The sequence below is a fragment of the Apium graveolens genome, chromosome 10, assembly GCF_009905375.1.
Source record: "Apium graveolens cultivar Ventura chromosome 10, ASM990537v1, whole genome shotgun sequence".
NCBI lineage: Eukaryota > Viridiplantae > Streptophyta > Magnoliopsida > Apiales > Apiaceae > Apium > Apium graveolens.
In genome coordinates this window covers 168,159,809-168,173,230 of record NC_133656.1, presented here as the reverse complement: position 1 = coordinate 168,173,230, position 13,422 = coordinate 168,159,809, and the positions used below count along the sequence as shown (strand labels likewise).

The following is a 13,422-nucleotide window of genomic DNA, read 5'->3' as shown; positions in this document are numbered from 1 at the left end:
GTTGCGTAGGTGCATAAATTGAACTTAACCTAAACCAGTCTCTGTGGGAACGAATCTGATTTATATCTTATACTACTTGCGAATGCGTATACTTGTGTGAATATTAGCGCGTATTTTCGCCCTAACAACATCATTACCATCTGTTTCATAGGGTTATTATTCTGTTCCTCAGAATTGTTGTTGGAGGTCTTAGTTCTGGTCTTTTTTTGTGCCATTTTTTTGATAATAAAATAAACATTTCTTTCAATAATTTTATTAAACAATTGATAGTGGATAAAGAAACAGTTTGACTTGTATTAAAACAAAAATTTTAAACAATTTTGGATTTAAACAAATCATTTTAAACAATTTTAAAATATTAAATAAACTGAACAATAACACTTTAAACATTTTATTTATCTTTTCAAAATTGAACAGAATTTAAAGATATGGAAAGACTATAAAGCAGTAAAGTAATGTAAATGCTATAAAGACTGAAAATTTAAATAAAGGAAAGAAAAAGGTTAAAAAAGGTTTATCTTATATATAACAGACACCCAGGTGTTAGTGCTTGATACAAGAGTCCAACATAAAGTCTATCATAACCACGATTGATCAAAAATGAGTACTGCACATACATCTAGTCTCACTATACTATAGTTGCCTCTATCTACATATCACATATGCTACACAATCTCGGTCCAACTATCGTACATCAGAACTCTGGAGGAATACGGTCTAACTCCCGTCGAAGAGTCTCAATAACCGACTGAGCAAGACGAGTGGCTCTATAAAACTCTGTATAGGTATGAGTCCCATCATAAATCAATGCATCTAACTCAAGAGAAGCGATGTAGACGGTCTGCTGTAACCTAAGCCTCAATAAGTAATCTGGCTGAAGTGCTGATAAAGGTCCTCTATCCCTCTAATCAAACAATCCCATAATCTCCCTGCACTGAGATCTTCAATAATGCACATCCTCCCTCATGCTGCTATACTCATGATAAGGTACCATGCATGGCTCTCTAATCCGACCAACTGACTCTTGAGATGTAACTCTGGGTATCCCAGCAACGCCCTTGTAATTCCCTCCAGACTCGGAGTATACGTTTGGGGGTTACTAGCTAATCTCCAAATCTGAGCAACCTGTATGACAATTAAACAGAGAGAGATATATATATAACCCCTTTTAACACTAACCAAGATATTTTTAGGTTGAAGTATAAAAACAAGAACCACTATCTACTTTATTACAAACCAATTTAAACTCTCACAAATTCTCTTTATTACAAGTCATTGTCTAACAAGTTTTAAACTACTTTTCTCATTTATTCAAACACACTCAATAACTATCTACACTACACCTACTCAGGAAATTCAAAGCTTTCTTCCTGGATTGAGATCAACACCTTTGGTACGAGAGGGTCTCGCGGCTTGACTCACTTCTTTACCACTCGAGTCCTGATAGGTTTCATTTTCCTTCTTAACTGAAAAAAATAAGGTGAATAACAACAAGAAAAGGGGTGAGCCATAAGTTGCTCAACAAGTCCACAATATATTAACAGTGTTTTAGTAAGTTAAATGAACATGTAACTTGATTATGTCTGCAAAGACATAACCTCACAAGAAAAGAATGAAGGCCATTATTGGCGAATACAAATGAACTAATCTGGACACAAGTTCGCACCTATATCCTGCTGATCATCCAGGATATAGTGAAGATCTATATCTTACTATATAGATCCATTCAGGTACCTAGGCTCCACTGCCCAACTCAAGGATCTGGTAAGTGCCGGTCCTTAGGATCAAGTGTAGACTCAATCCCAATCGTCACTATCCAGTTCATAGAGGCGCAACCGGAACAATCAGTATGCTTTGATATATTCCAATTCCATAATATATCAATATATGTGTATATTTATTGGAATGTGAATAGAGGATTCAACGAATTAGGAGAAATCAGAAATTGAAACGAAATATGAACTAAGGAATCATAATTGTGTAATAGTATTTGTGAATAGGAATCAAAAGTGTGCAAGTGTCATAAGAATCTGAAGTAATTTCACTATTCTGAAATTAGAATAGGGGAAAAACTTGCCTTTCACGCGATTTACTCCAAATACTTCACCGTCGTCTATCTCCTGCTCGACTTGTCTGGTTTGTTTTGCTTCTATCAAAGAAATAGATTTATTTAGTCATCACCGTCTCCCCATACGCGTATTACTAACCCGTATATCAAGTATTAACAGATAAGACTCAATTAACCACGTAATGCACATAAGCACATAAGCCACATAGCCATTCTAGGTTTAAAAAAATTAGAATTGAAATCGACTCGCTATTTGTAACGTCTGGGAAATTTACGTCTGTATTATATCATATTTATAATAAATTTTGTGTACTAATGTGTTATTATGTGTAATTATCTGTCAAACCCTAATTGCTACGTGTTACGTGTATTCTGTGTTATTCTGGTATTTTTAAGATATTTTTCAGATATTATATTTTGCATTCATAAGTTTCATTTCAAACGTTTTATGACCCAAACCATGATTTTAAAGCCAGTATTTCAAATAAAATAATGGGCCTTATTTTTCATCAAACGGCTTTTACCATCGCATGAACATCTAGACATTTTATAAATTTTCTCGTTTTGCAAAAAATTATTTTTCCGGGCCCCATTGGGTGTTAAAACCCCCACAAAAATCACATTTTTATTTTTATAAAATTATAGGACTTTTATTTATACCATTTCTTTGTATTTTTGCATTATTCACAATTTTTGGGAAATTTTGGCAAATATATAAAATATTTATAAATTAAATTTTAATACTCAAAAATTATAAAAATTAGGTCCAAATATTTTTATTAGATGTATAATTAGCCCCTTAATTTTATTTAGGGGTATCATTTTTCACACTATAAATAGCCTTATTATTATTTAATTATAATTAATTAATCATTAAAATTCTGCAAATTTTCCGGAAATTCTCTGAAGAACAATTCAGGTCGGATTTCGGGTCGAGAATCAACCACTGATTTTGAACGTTTCTGAGCATCAAATCGATCGATGTGAGTATCCAAATCGATCCTCTCGATCTATTCTTTCGGTTTCTGGTATCAAAATCATGTTTTGATGTGTTAATTTTCAATTTCGATTTCTAGGGTTTATACCCGATTTGGTACTTTTTGATTCTGAGGTTATTTGTTGAAATTGATGTTGTAAATAGCTTTATTTGATGATTTATGATCAATACCTGCTAATGAATTTTACTGACGATTGCTTGAATTGATAGAACGATATCTAGGGTTTATAGTCAATTTTGAATTGTACGTTTTTGATTTAGAGAAAGCTGAGGTATATAGGGTGTTAGGTCTTTGATTCTGTGTTTAACAAGCTTTGATTTGAGCTATTAATCTCGTGATTTATGTACAAATATGTGAATTCGATAGTTGGCCGGAAAACCTTGAGTTTGGATCGCAGAACTGATTTCAGGGATGATTTTGTTCATTTGATGGATGGAATCGTGTTGTGGGCCGATGAGGAATGAAAACCCCGTAAAAACAAGGCCAAACGATGCGTGTTTGACAGGGTTTCAGGGTTCCCGGACTCCGAGAACGTCACCGGAATCTAGAAAAATTCTGGTGTGTTCTTGAAGACCCGACCCGTGCTCCAACCCGTTTACCCGAATCAAAACTCGGATTAGAACCCGGTTTTGATCCATTTTTGTCAGAAGCCATTTTCTGACAATTGTTTTTGGAATTTTTTTTTAATTATATTTTATAAAAATTAAAAATCAGTTTTATTAATTCTAAAAATCAATTAAAAATCAGTTTTAAATTTTGAAAATTATTATTAATAATTCCTAAATTATTTTATTTTAGAAATTCGAATTTAGTTATTTACTTAATTATTTAATTACTTATCTAATTATTTATTATTTAGTAATTAAGTAATTAATTAATAATTAAGGATTAAAATTAATCGAATATTATGATTTAAAGATTCGATAATTCCTTAGATAATACGAGTAATTGAACGATAAGTTCGATTATTATTATTCGAGCGATAGTTAATTATTCGAAGAATATCAGAATAATTATTCATAACGAATAATTAAATACAGATAATCGATTAAATCGTAATAATAATCGTAGTAGTTCAATAATTATATGAGGAATGTGGGTAACTCATATTTATACGAGTAGTTGATTATTGAATTGGAATATGATTCGAATAATAACTTATTAATTCGATAAATAACGTAACAGCTAATTGTATAGATTATTTATTTATAAATAGTCGATCTAATCGAGCAAGTAATAGTAAATTATAAATGTTTGTAATAAATTGTAATTAATCCTAATAATTAGGGATTAATTATTTTAAATTATTAAATAATTACTTATTAATTATTTACTAGTTATTAATTATTTATTAATTATTTAAAAATGATTAATTATTTCGATAATTAATCAAACAATTTTCAATAAATCATAACATTTTTATTTTAATTCCAAAAATTATAGAAAATTTATTTTTGACTCCGATTTTTCCTAAATAATTATTTCAAAAATTATTTTAGGATTTAAAAATTAGAAATAATTATTTATATTAAATAATAAATTGAATTATCAATGTTTAATTAATACTAATTAGACCGTTAGTCCGATTTGAGCGAAACGAAAGCCCTTTCACTCTAGAAAAATGAATTCTTTTCCTTAAAAATAATGGTAAGACCTAATTTATTCTAGAAATTAGTTGACTTTGTTTTTTGTTTGATTATCAGTCGAAATGTGTGCCGAGAAGAGTCCGAAAAATTCCGGAAAAATGGGAAACAAGGCAGATGATGATCAGTGAAGCGATCAGCGAGTCGGTTTTAATTCTAAAAATTATTTTAACTATAAAAATGATCATGTGCTTATGTGTATTATGTTATTAATCGAGTCTTACTTGCTAATATATAATATACGAGTCAGTCATAAGCGCATGGGTAGACAATAGGAATGATGTGAAGTCGATTCAAGATGCAATTGAAGTACGAAATGACTTAACCAGTCTATTTTTGCTAACAGAAGCTAAGCCAACAAAGCAGGTTGAGTAGGTGATAAACGAAGGTGATTTATTTACAGTAAGTCGCGCAGAAGGCAAGTTTCTCCCCTATTCTATTTTCAGAATAGTTATATTTCTTCAGATTCTTATCACGCTTCCACTCTTTTGATTCTCTTGTTCATATTTCATTTCGATTCTTGCTTATCCTTTTCATCTGACTTTATTGTTCATATTTCAATTGTTACTCACAATTATTGATATATTCTGGTGATTAGAATATCTCAAAGCATACCGATTGTTCCGGTTGCTATTCCAGGGACTAGATAATGATACTTTGGGGATTAAGTTTACTTAATCCTAAGGACCGGGACATAACCGGATCCTTGAGATGGGCCATAGTGCCTGGGTGCCCGACGGGATCTATATAGGGAGATATAGATCTGCACTGTATTATGGCTGATCAGCAGGGTATAGATGCGAACTTGAGTCCAGTTTAGTTCATTTGTATTCTCTAGTAATGGCCTTCTTTCTACTCTCGCGGGGTTATATCTTTGCAGATATACCCGGGTTACGATTTTATTTAAATTGCTTTAACACTGTTTATATTTTGCGGACTTGTTGAGCAATTTTTGGCTAACCCTTTTTGTTGTTATTCACCTTATTATTTTCAGTTAAGAAGGACTATGAAACCCATCAGAACTCGAGTGGTAAAGAAGCGGGTAAAACCTCGAGATCCTTAATAAGTGGCATTTTATACCACTTAGAACGTCTTATAATAGCTTGAATTAGTGTCTTAAAATCAAGTATTTTGTGTATTTGATGCGTTTTTCTAGTGTTTGTGTATTTCGGGGTATTAGTTGCATTTCGGATGAGATTTCATCAATAATAAGCCTTGGCATGTGTTTAGCATTGCAAGTGGGAAGATAGGAGTAGATTACAGTGAAGAAACGAAGGAAAAACAGATCAGTTTCCAGTAAGGGGCTGAGCGCCCGCTCAGCTCTGCTGAGCGCCCGCTCAGCTCTGCTGAGCGCCCGCTCAGCTCTGCTGAGCGACCGCTCAGAAATGCTGAGCGGCCGCGCAGGGTCGGAAAATTAGATTATTTATTTTAGACTCCTATTTCTGTTTGGCTTCAAACTTCTGAGTTATCTGGGCTTTATGGGACTCTTATATAAGTAGATTTCAGAGACGTTTCACAAAGGTTGGATCATAGTATTAATCGAAGAGCAAGGAGAGAATGAAGAAGACCGTTTTAGCACACCGCACGAAGAGGGAGCATATTTTCTTGTGATTCTTTATTTCGTTGTTACGTTGGATGCTAGTATTCTTTACTTTGAACCTAATTACTCTTGTGACGTACTCTGGTTTAATATAAGTAGTTTTAGTTATTATTCTCGTGTGTTATTATCATGTTTTCATATGAACCCATGATGACGATGAGTGCTATTATGGGCTAATCGTGATCATGGGGTCGTAACGGATTTACTATGGAATTCTTTAGTTAGTTGTTTAATACCTTAGTGTGTGATGATTCTATGATATCTAGTATTGGTTGTGCGTATTTGTCTTATGTGCGTCGCGAACATATAAGATAGGGTGTTAATCTCTTATGAAGCGACGGTGGATCTTAAGATTTAGAACTTGCCATGCTAGCATAGGTTCATGTAAGAGTATGCATGATTAGTGGGTAACTCTAACCGTTTTATTCGCCCTATATAATCAAAAGGAATAACTTGTGCTTAAATCGTTATGTTGTCAATTTCTGTAAACATATAGGGACTCAACATAATTGATGCCTATTCGACTTCTATCTTAATTGTGGATGTTTGGTAGAATGGTATTAGTACAATGAAAGTTGGCTTTTATCAGTTTCGTGTTATTCGATTAATATCATCACTGTTGCATGCTAAGGGTAATAACAATGACTATTGAAGGAAGTAGTAATGAAATTGTGATCTCATGAATGTTTTAATATTGTTAGTTTAAGTGTTAATTAAGTGCTTAATTCTAGTAGTTAATTGTAGTTAATAATTAGTTAATCAAATCTAAGTGTTATTGTCTTGACATTGAGAAGTAATCATACACTGGTGAGTGAGTTTAATTGAACATAATTAGTCTGAGTCTCTGTGGGAACGAACTAGAAAGTATTCTATATTACTTGCGAACGCGTATACTTGCATGTGTTATTAGTGCGTGTTTTTGCCCTAACAAGTTTTTGGCGCCGCTGCCGGGGACTCGGCGTATTTGTTTAGTTTATGTACTTACCATCATTGGTCATTAGGACTTAGTGATTAAGACGTGTTACTTATTTTTTCCGGTTGTGTTTCAGGTACTTTAGCGAGCGTTTATGCAAACTCGTTCTCATACTCGCAAGAGGACTTTAGATATGGTTGAGGAGACAGACGAAGTTCTTGATATTCCGGAGAAGATAGATTTTGAAGATTCGAATTCAGGAAGTGAGCAGAAAGAGCCAGTAACCATGGGTGATCGTTTAGTTCAGGCAGATCCAGCTCTTATGGACTTTTCTCGGCCAAAAATTGATGACATTCAGTCAAGCATCATGCACCCAGCTATTGAGGCCAATAATTTTGAAATCAAGCCGGGCACTATTCAGATGGTGCAGAATTCTGTTTCTTTCGGAGGTGCTGCGACTGAAGACCCCAACATGCACATACGGAATTTTGTCGAGATTTGCAGTACTTTCAAATATAATGGTGTGACTGATGAGGCTATCAAGCTGAGGCTTTTCCCATTCTCTCTGAGGGATAAAGCTAAGGACTGGTTACATTTTGAACCAGCTGGGTCTATCACTACTTGGCAAGATCTTGCACAAAAGTTTCTGGTGAAGTTTTATCCAATGGCGAAGACTGCTGCTATGAGGAGTGCTCTTACTTAGTTTGTTCAGCAACCTACAGAATCTATGTGCGAAGCTTGGGAGCGCTACAAAGAGATGTTGAGAAAGTGTCCACATCATGGAATGCCCGATTGGATGGTGATCACTGGTTTTTATAATGGTTTGGGGGCCCAATCTCGGCCCATGCTCGATGCAGCAGCTGGAGGCGCCTTGTGGGCCAAAACCTATACTGAGGCTTATAATCTTATTGAGACTATGGCTACAAATGAGCATCAAAACCTAACTCAAAGGATGATGCTTGGGAAGGTAGCAGGTATTTTGGAAGTTGATGCAGCTACAGCGATTGCAGCGCAGCTCCAAGCACTGTCTATGAAGGTCGATTCTCTAGCCACCTATGGAGTCAATCAGATAGCTATGGTCTGTGAGCTTTGTGCAGGTTCTCATGCTACGGATCAGTGTTCTCTTGTTAACGAATCTGTTCAGTATGTGAACAATTATCAGCGACAGCAGCAACCTGTGCCAGCTACTTATCATCCTAACAACAGAAATCATCCAAAATTGCAGCTGCACCAACTAGTGCTGATTTTGAGGAACTTAAGCCGTTGTGCAAAAGTCAGGCAGTTTCTATCAAGACCTTGGAAAATCAAATCGGTCAAATAGCCAATGCAGTGCTCAATCATCAACCTGGCACACTTCCCAGTGACACTGAAGTGCCAGGCAGGAAGGAAGCTAAAGAGCAAGTCAAGGCTATTACCTTAAGGTTTGGAAAAGTTGCTGAGGCTGAAAAAGCAAAAGAAGGAGAAGGTGAAGATGGTGATGAAGAAGCTAAGCAAAAGGAGAAAGCGGCGGAACTAAGGAAGACTACTGTTGAACACACTCTGCCTGAGGGTAATACAGGGGAGAAACAGCTCTATCCTCCACCACCTTTCCCTAAGAGATTGTAACAACAAAAGCCGGATAAGCAGTTCGGTAAGTTTCTGGAGGTGTTCAAGAAACTTCACATCAATATACCTTTCGCTGAGGCTCTGGAGCAAATGCCTAGTTATGCGAGATTTATGAAGAGTATTCTTTTAAGGAAGGTGAAACTGGATGACCTTGAGATCGTTGCTCTAACGGAAGAATGCAGTGCTGTGCTGCAACAAAAGTTACCTCCAAAGCTTAAAGATCCGGGTAGCTTCACCATTCCTTGCACCATTGGCAAGTTGTCTTTTGACAAGTGCCTTTGTGATTTGGGAGCAAGCATCAATCTGATGCCATTGTCGATCTTCAAAAAGTTGAAATTGCCTGATCCAAAACCCACCTACATGTCTCTACAATTGGCTGATCGTTCCATTACTTACCCACGAGGCATAGTGGAGGATGTGCTAGTAAAGGTGGATAAGCTCTTCTTTTCTGCAGACTTTGTTATTCTGGATTTCGAGGAAGATAAGAAGATTCCCATAATCTTGGGGAGACCTTTCTTGGCTACATGCCGTACCTTGATAGATGTGCAGAAAGGTGAACTTACTATGCGGGTGCAGGATCAGGATGTGACATTCAATGTATTCAAAGCAATAAAATTCCCTACAGAAGATGAGGAGTGCTTAAAAGTGGATTTGATTGATTCTGCGGTTACTTCAGAACTTGATCATATGCTAATGTCTGATGCATTAGAGAAGGCCTTAGTGGGGGATTTTGACAGTGATGAGGAGGATGGCAATGAGCAACTACAATATCTTAATGCTTCTCCCTGGAGGCGAAAGCTAGACATGTCATTTGAATCTCTTGGTACTTCTGACCTCAAAAATGCTGAAGGAAATCTCAAACCATCTATTGAGGAAGCACCTACCTTGGAGCTTAAGCCATTGCCTGAAAACTTGAGTTATGCTTTTTTAGGTGATGCATCTACTTTACCTGTTATTATTGCATCTGATCTTTCAGGTAGTGAGGAGGACAAGCTCTTAAGGATCTTGAGAGAATTCAAATCGGCTATCGGATGGACTATAGCAGACATCAAAGGGATCAGCCCTTCCTACTGCATGCATAAGATTCTGCTAGAGGAGGGTAGTAAGCCGACTATTGAGCAACAGCGCAGACTTAATCCTATCATGAAAGAAGTGGTGAAGAAAGAAATTCTGAAGTGGCTGGATGCAGGAATCATTTATCCTATTTCTGACAGTTCTTGGGTGAGCCCCGTGCAACGTGTACCTAAGAAAGGAGGTATCACTGTGGTAGCAAATGAGAAGAACGAGCTCAGCCCCACTCGAATAGTCACAGGATGGAGAGTATGCATGGACTACAGAAAACTGAATAAGGCCACGAGGAAGGATCACTTCCCTCTTCCGTTTATTGATCAGATGCTTGACAGGTTGGCCGGTCATGAGTATTATTGTCTTCTGGATGGTTATTCGGGGTATAATCAGATTTGTATTGCACCAGAGGATCAAGAAAAGACTACCTTCACTTGTCCATTTGCCACATTTTCATTTCGCAGAGTTTCATTTGGGTTATGTGGTGCACCGACCACTTTTCAGAGATGTATGATGGCTATATTCTCTGACATGATTGGAAATAATGTCGAGGTGTTCATGGACGACTTCTCCATCTTTGGACATTCGTATAATGAATGTTTGAATAATCTTCGTGTAGTACTCAAAAGGTGTGTGGAAACTAATTTGGTGCTCAATTGGGAAAAATGTCACTTTATGGTGCGTGAAGGCATTATTCTTGGGCAGAAGGTCTCTAGCAAGGGTCTTGAGGTAGACAAAGCCAAGGTGGGAGTCATTGAAAATCTTCCACCACCTATTTCTATGAAAGGAATCCGTAGTTTTATAGGTCATGCGGGTTTTTATCGGCGTTTCATCAAGGACTTTTCGAAGATATCTAAGCCGTTGTGCAACTTGCTTGAGAAGGATATGCCTTTTAAATTTGATGATGATTGCTTAACGGCATTCGAGACTCTCAAGAAGATTTTGATAACTACACCAGTCAGTACAGCACCTGATTGGACAAAGCCTTTTGAGATGATGTGTGATGCGAGTGATTATGCGGTGGGCGCAGTTCTTGGGCAGCGCAAGAATAATCTCTTTCATGTGGTCTACTATGCTAGTAAGACCTTAAATGGGGCCCAAATGAACTACACCACTACTGAGAAGGAGCTCTTGGCTATAGTCTTTGGTTTCAAAAAATTTCGATCTTATTTGCTTGGGACAAAGGTGACAGTGTTCACTGATCATGCGGCCATTCGCTATTTGGTTTCCAAGAAGGATTTGAAGCCGAGACTTATTCGTTGGGTGCTCTTGCTACAGGAATTTGAGTTAGAGATCAAGGATCGAAAAGGTACTGAGAATCAAGTAGCTGGCCATCTCTCTAGATTGGAGAATCCCGAGTCTACTTCACATGATAAGATATTGATCAACGAATCTTTTCCGGATGAGCAGTTGTTCTCAGTGCAGGAGGAAGAGCCATGGTTCGCAAATATTGTGAATTATCTTGTCAGCAATATAATGCCTCCTAATTTGACCACAGCTCAAAAGAAGAAGTTTCTGCATGAGGTGAAGTGGTATTTGTGGGATGAACCGTATTTGTTTAGACAGGGAGCTGACCAGATCATCAGGAGATGTATCCCATTCTATGAGACGGAGAGGATATTGCGAGACTGCCACTCCACAGTTTATGGTGGACACTATGCTGGTGAGAAGACGACAGCTCATATTCTGCAAGCAGGTTTTTTCTGGCCTGCTTTGTTTAAGGATGCTCATCAGTTCATTTTAAGGTGTGATCGTTGCCAAAGAGTGGGAAATCTTACGAGAAAGGATGAGATGCCGTTAAATGTGATGCTTGAAGTCGAGGTCTTTGATGTTTGGGGAATCGATTTTATGGGGCCCTTTGTCTCATCCTGCAATAATCTGTACATCTTGCTGGCAGTCGATTATGTCTCAAAATGGGTAGAAGTCAAAGCTCTACCGACGAATGATGCAAAGGCAGTGTTGAATTTTCTTCATAAGCAGATTTTCACTAGGTTTGGAATGCCACGAGTAATCATAAGTGATGAAGGGTCGCATTTCTGCAACCGTAAGTTTACTTCTATGATGCAGCGCTACAATGTGAATCATCAAGTTGCTACTGCCTATCATCCGCAAACAAATGGTCAAGCGGAAGTGTCTAACAGAGAGATCAAGTACATTTTATAGAAGGTTGTTTGTCCGTCAAGGAAGGATTGGTCTTTAAAGCTCGATGAAGCTGTTTGGGCTTACAGAACAGCATATAAGACTCCACTTGGGATGTCCCCGTTTCAACTTGTGTATGGTAAGGGATGTCATTTACCTGCGGAGCTTGAGCACAAGGCATATTGGGCGTTGAAGAAGTTGAACCAGGATCTAGATGCAGCTGGAAAGAAGCGAATGCTTCAGCTTAATGAACTTGATGAATTTCGACTCCAAGCGTACGAGAACAACAAAATGTTCAAGGAAAAAGTGAAAAGGTGGCACGACAGGAAGCTACATCCTAAGTTATTCGTGTCGGGCAGCAAGTTTTATTCAATCTCGTCTCCGACTTTTTCCTGGGAAGTTGAAATCAAGGTGGTCTGGACCTTTTATTGTCAAAACTGTGTTTCCACATGGAGCGGTGGAGATTTTTGAGAATGATCCGGACCAAGCATTCAAGGTTAATGGTCAGCGTTTGAAGCACTACTATGGGGACATCGCAGACCGGGAAGTGGTTAGTGTCGTTTTATTGTCAGCCTGAGTAAGGTACGCAATGTCAAGCTAATGACAAAAAAGAAGCACTTCTTGGGAGGCAGCCCATGGTTTGTTGTTACAGGAACCCTTAGAAGTTAGTAACCTATCCAAAACCACAAAAAATCAGAAAACAGGGCATGGAAAAAAATTTCTAGAAGACCAAGTGGTTCGCGAGTTCTATGCGAACGCGAAGGCTGAGAAGAATGGGTATTCTGTGGTCCGGGGGATGACGGTGGATTATCACCTTGCGGCGATTCGCCGTGTGATTGGGTAGCGACAGAGGAAGCCCACGGAGGAGAATTGGAACGAGAAGACCGCTAAGGATTTTGACTTGGATTTGATTTGTGCTACTCTCTATAGGCCGGGCACAGTTTGGACCTTCAAGACTGGGACTAACGAGTATCGTCACTTTCCGGCGATCGCGATGAATAGGTACGCCCGTGCATGGAATGCTTTTATTTGTGCTAATATTTTGCCTACTTCACATGCACATGAGGTCACAGTTGAGAGAGCACAGTTATTATGGGGAATTTTGAATAAGGAGTACTATGTGGACCTTGGTGAGTTCATCTACCAAGGAATTCTGAAGTTTTTGAGGGGAGCTAAGCACATTAACATCCCTTATGCATCCATGGTTACAAAGCTTTGTTGAGCAGTGGGAGTTCAGTGGCCGTCTCATGAGCAGTTGCAGTTGCCGGCCGCTCCTATTGACTCCGGGACTCTGCATGCGATGCAGGAGTGGACCAGTGGTGAGCCCGAGGAGCATGGGCTGGGTTATCGTCTTCCAGGAGGGTGTCCAGCACGAGGTGCTACCATGGCGA

General features: G+C 37.8%; 1 non-coding gene across 1 annotated transcript; it reads right to left on the bottom strand.

Annotated features, from left to right (window-relative positions):
• Positions 1–7,901: 7,901 nt before the first annotated feature.
• LOC141694043 (small nucleolar RNA R71) lies at positions 7,902–8,008 on the bottom strand. Its single transcript, XR_012563376.1, has one exon. It is a non-coding gene; the product is annotated as a small nucleolar RNA R71 (small nucleolar RNA).
• Between the last annotated feature and the right edge of the window lie 5,414 nt (positions 8,009–13,422).